The following is a 4,993-nucleotide window of genomic DNA, read 5'->3' on the forward strand; positions in this document are numbered from 1 at the left end:
TTGAAATGCATAGAATCCTTGACTTTCTCTTACTTCTCTTCTGTAATACATTTCTCTCCATCCAATAACAACCAAGAGGTTGTATGTCCTGGTGCATAGAAACAATCCTGAAAGGCAGGAGGGCTCAAGTCCTGCCTCCGATCAATTCACAGGCCATGTGACTCTGTGCGAAGCATTTAACCTCTCAGTGTGTCAGACAACTCTAAAATCAGAAGTTACAGACTACTGCTCATCTGCCTTGGTGGAAAGAGTTACCACAACAGGAGGTCTATGCTGGTAAATCTCAAATTTGGCCTAGTACCAATAATATAATGATGATAATAATAATAATAATAATAATAGTGATAGTCATGATGACAATGATAATAAAATATTTGATAAGCAGAGAATCTTCTGATAAAACTACTCTGGCAGTAAATTTGGATAGTTAGTACAACTTGTAAAAATGCCTAAACTAGTCCCATGGTGAAATGATGTTCCTACTTAGAAAACTTGGTAAAATATTTCTAACATCTCCATTAGCAAATGGACACTTTGAAATTCAATTCGATCAGAAACAGTTCACAATTCTAACAAAAAATTCAGTGAGCTTATTCCAAAGAAAATATTAAAGTCAAATTTTATAAATTGGATAATTTTAAAGGCACCTGATGAAGACCATGTACATATGTACATCTGTATCCCTCTGGCAAATTTGCATGTGCCTATATACAAATAATTACCTAGTTTCTCCTATAAGTTTAGGTTTTTTTATGTAACTTTAAACAGAACTACCTTAGCCTTTAAAAGTGGTTCTTGAGTTATTCTTTTTTGGTCTCTTAGCAACCAAAGTGCTTCTCAACAAGAGCATTTTGTTTCAACAGATGTTTACAAAGTACTATGATGGGAGATAAAGATAATTTAGATGACACCGGGTCTGAGTCTCTGTCCTCATGCAGGGGAGAGGCCAGTAGAGGGGTATGCCTCACATAGCCGTAATACAAAATAACATGTGTTTAGTTCTTTATAAGCAGGGTAGCATAGATAGAAAGAATAGAACTTAGATGCTGAGCTTGGAATTCATCAGGAACTTAACTGTTTTGTGGTCCAAGAGAAGTCACACTTAACCTTTGTGTCACTGGGATTTGTCTAAGATGAAGATAGTTGGGTTTTGTTTTTTTACATCCATTGGCAGAAGGAGTTTCCTAATTGAAAAACTCATAAGCGCAGCAAACAGGTTGTCAGGTCCAAGGTCTATTATTGCAGAAAGGCTTTTACAGGGCTGGTTACTGTAGATGTTTATCATATAAGAAACTACCAGGTGGTATCTAGCCACTAATTGGAGAGTTCCACACTGACCCTGGCAGGTTGCTTATGCCCTCATGGGCAGAAGTGCTAATTAAGTCTCCCACTCTTTGGTTTTAAAAGTCATTGATCTGTCTGTCCTGTAGCTCTGCTTCTATGGAGCAGTTTCACTCGGTAGGTGAATTTGTGAATCTACCAAATAAGAATTTAGCTCTGAGTCTCCACCCAGTTGCAAAACCCCTCCTTTCTGGTACTTGATAGATTTCAGGGAGTGCCAGGCACGTGACGTTGGCATAATAATGTTAGCTCTCTACAGAAGCTTGCTTGGATACTGAATACCATGTTTATTCAGAATCAAGCAAATAGCGTATGGTAACCAAAGGATAATGCATAGTAAATGTATGAAACCTCTGCCAAATTATACTGCAAGTCCATCATTTGCAGTGACCGCAGAAATCCCCCAGACCTCTGACAGCACTGGGTTGCCGCTGAATAATCTCACAACAGGGTCAGTAGACCAGCAAGAGGAAGCCTGCTCCTGCCACTTGTGTCCTGGTGTCCCCTCTGACCTTGAGGGTATACCTCTGCCCCAGAAGCGGGGAGGGGCAAATAGATCCAGAGGAGTAAATTATTACATAGCTGTACCCAAAACAGATTTACTATATTTTCAGCACAGATGTTAAAATCTAAAAGCCTGAGCAAAGCTGAGAATTAAGCAGTTAACATCCAAGTAAGAGAGAGTTGGCAGCTCAGTCTTTGAAATGCCTGTAGAACAACAAGTATTTAGCTCTGCTCTGAGCTTTGCTTATGGTTATGTTAATAGCCAACATTTATGTGCTACTCTAAGGTCAACAGAGTTCTTTCCCTTCAACAAAACCTATGAGGTAGGTAGTATTATTTCTGTTTTACACTTGAGGAAATAGGTTCACAGTGTTGGAGCCTGGATTCAAACCCAAGGCTTCTGACTGATAGTTTCTCTTGTTCCTAGTTTATTTAATCCTCATTTTGAAATGACAGTTTTTTGGAGATGCCATTTCCCAATTTCCTGAAGTTGACATTGTCTCCACAATTTGAATGACAAATGTAACCAGAAGTAGAATGAGATTGGGGGGAGGAGGGGGGTGGAGTTGAGTTGCTAATAGCTCATAAGTAACACCTTCATAACCTCCTCCTTAAGGAGTCCTTAGGATAATGAAACTGTGAACCCTTTATAACTGTGCCCATGATTGTTCTCTAGAGCAGAATTTTCCAAAGGAATGGGGGGGTGGGGGGGAGTAATGCAAAGCAGTGTCCAAATTTAGTGAAAATATTTTTAGTTTAACTCCCACATAACTATGCCTACCTATTTGAGTCAAAGCAAGGTTCAAATCAGTCGACAATTTTGAGACTAAGTGAATTCGATGATGAAGGCAGTGCACTGATTAATTTGAATGATACGCATGATGTCAAATTTGAGTCCACGGTTGTCCAATATTGATCTGCCATCATCTTTGCACCATTTGAGCTCCATTTGAACATAAAGTGTGCAAACTGAAAGGTAAACCGTCAGTATGGAAATAAAAAGTAGTATAATACCTGTTAGATTTCACAGTGGCACTCATTTTGAGTACAGTGTGACAAGCTGAATTTTTTAATTGAAATAACTCAAAAACCCAAATATTTGAAATTGTCAGCAATTACATTTAAATATAAATCTCTTAAATTTTTTGTCATTTCTAACTTAAGTGAAAAATACCCATTTGTGATGGCTAAATACATAACCAGTTTGGGGGAAAAAAATCCACTGGATAAACCAAAACCTGTCTAAGACAACAGAGACAGTTTAAGGTAGCAGAACTACAGAAACCTAAAGTAAAGGGCCCAGGTCCAAAAAGAGTTTTCAACTACATTGATTTTTGAGATTCTCAAGTATTTTAGTGATGGAGAGGAAAGTGGCCTGGGTTGGTTTTGTGTGAATGAATGCTTTACCCGGAAAGAGCATGAAATTATAAACTGAACAGCATCTTGAAAACATGTATGCGGACCACTGACAGGATTGAGCAATTTTTGAGGGGAAAGATACTTTTAATAATCAAAACCAAGACTTTTTTTGGGGGGGGGTAATGGGGTTAAGTGACATGTCCAAAGTCACACAGCTAGTAAATGTCAAGTGTCTGAGGCCAGATTTGAGCTCAGGTCCTCCTGATTCCAGGGTTGGAGCTCTAATCCACTTTGCCACCTAGCTGCCCAGAAAGAGACATTTTCAGAACTTTATCTTTGGAATCAAAAGGATTGCTTATGCCACAAGAAGTTGTTTGTAAAACAGCAAAATGTAAAAAATCTCATTCAATAAAAGAACATTAGTGTTTCCTATAGCTGCTAATATGATGAACATGATGCTTGTCAAATGATATTACAAGCAATTTTAGATTATTTGCAGAGAGCATATCGGGAAGGAGATTTGCCCACATCTGAAGACCTCCGTAACCAAGTAACTGAGAAACCAAAATTGTCCTATCTTGTGTGAATGTTTGAAATAATAGATGTAGTTAAAGATTTGATTGAGGAATCAATCATTTAACAAACATTAAGCACCTATTATGTGCCAGAGAAATTTTTTGTTTGTTTGTTTTTATTTTTTAGTGCAGACCTATTGATGGCAATTCCATATCAAGGTAAAATTCTGATACAAGTAATGGATACTTACTGGAAATTATATAACATAGGAAATTGTGCTGAATTTTGCACCGATAAGAGTTCAGTCAAAAAGTGCTGTGTTCAAATCACATCTTGTTACAAGAAAACATAATAATTATATTTGAATAAAATACTAGCTAGGCTTGCTTGTTTTAGGAAATGTTGTGGGGAAGTAATTTCTTTGTAATTAAAAAAAAGGTAAGGCAATGCTATATAAAATTTGGAAATCACATCTGGATCTAACTACAAAACCCACGCCATAGGATTAAAAGTTACTGCATCATGCCACTCTTCACCTCAGTAGCTCAGAATACATAACAGTATGTGCACTTACTGAGCTTATTAAAAACTCCCTGTGAGAGGATTTGGAAAGGTAAATAATTTGTCCATGTTACGCAGAAAGACAGTACAGGGAACAGAAGATTTCAGTCCCCTATAGTCCTTTAGTGTTCTTATTACATGTGTTTACATTTATTATGTGTTCTGTCTAATTTACTAGATGTAAATGACATTTTTCTTCACTAGAGTAGTGGTCTCCAAACTTAATAATTATGTACCTTGTCAGAGGCCACTGCAGTAGTCCAGGTGAGAGGTAATAGGGCCCTGAACTAGGTAATTAGAAGGAAAGTTATAAAAGATGTGGAAACAGAAACAAGATTTTGGTACCTGATTTGGAAACACATAACAAGGGGCAGCTAGGGGACACAGTGGGTAGAGTGCTGAGCCTGCAGTTAGGAAGATTCATCTACATGAGTTCAAATCTGGCCTCGGACTCTAGCTGTGTTACTCTGGGCAAGTCACTCAACTCTGGTTTCCTTGTCTGTAAAATGAACCTGGAGAAGGAAATAGGAAACCGCTGTAGTGTCTTTGCAAAGAAAACCTTAAATGGACTCATGAAGAGTCAGATACTACTGAACCGCAACAAAATGAGGCAGATTGAGAAATTAAGGCTAATGTCAACCTGAGTGACTAGAAAAATGTTATACTCAATAGAAATAGATATGGGAAAGGAGTTGAGTTGGGGGGGGGTAAT

The sequence above is a fragment of the Phascolarctos cinereus genome, unplaced genomic scaffold, assembly GCF_003287225.1.
Source record: "Phascolarctos cinereus isolate Bilbo 61053 unplaced genomic scaffold, phaCin_HiC Scaffold_7;HRSCAF=346, whole genome shotgun sequence".
In the NCBI taxonomy this organism is placed as follows: Eukaryota; Metazoa; Chordata; class Mammalia; order Diprotodontia; family Phascolarctidae; genus Phascolarctos; species Phascolarctos cinereus.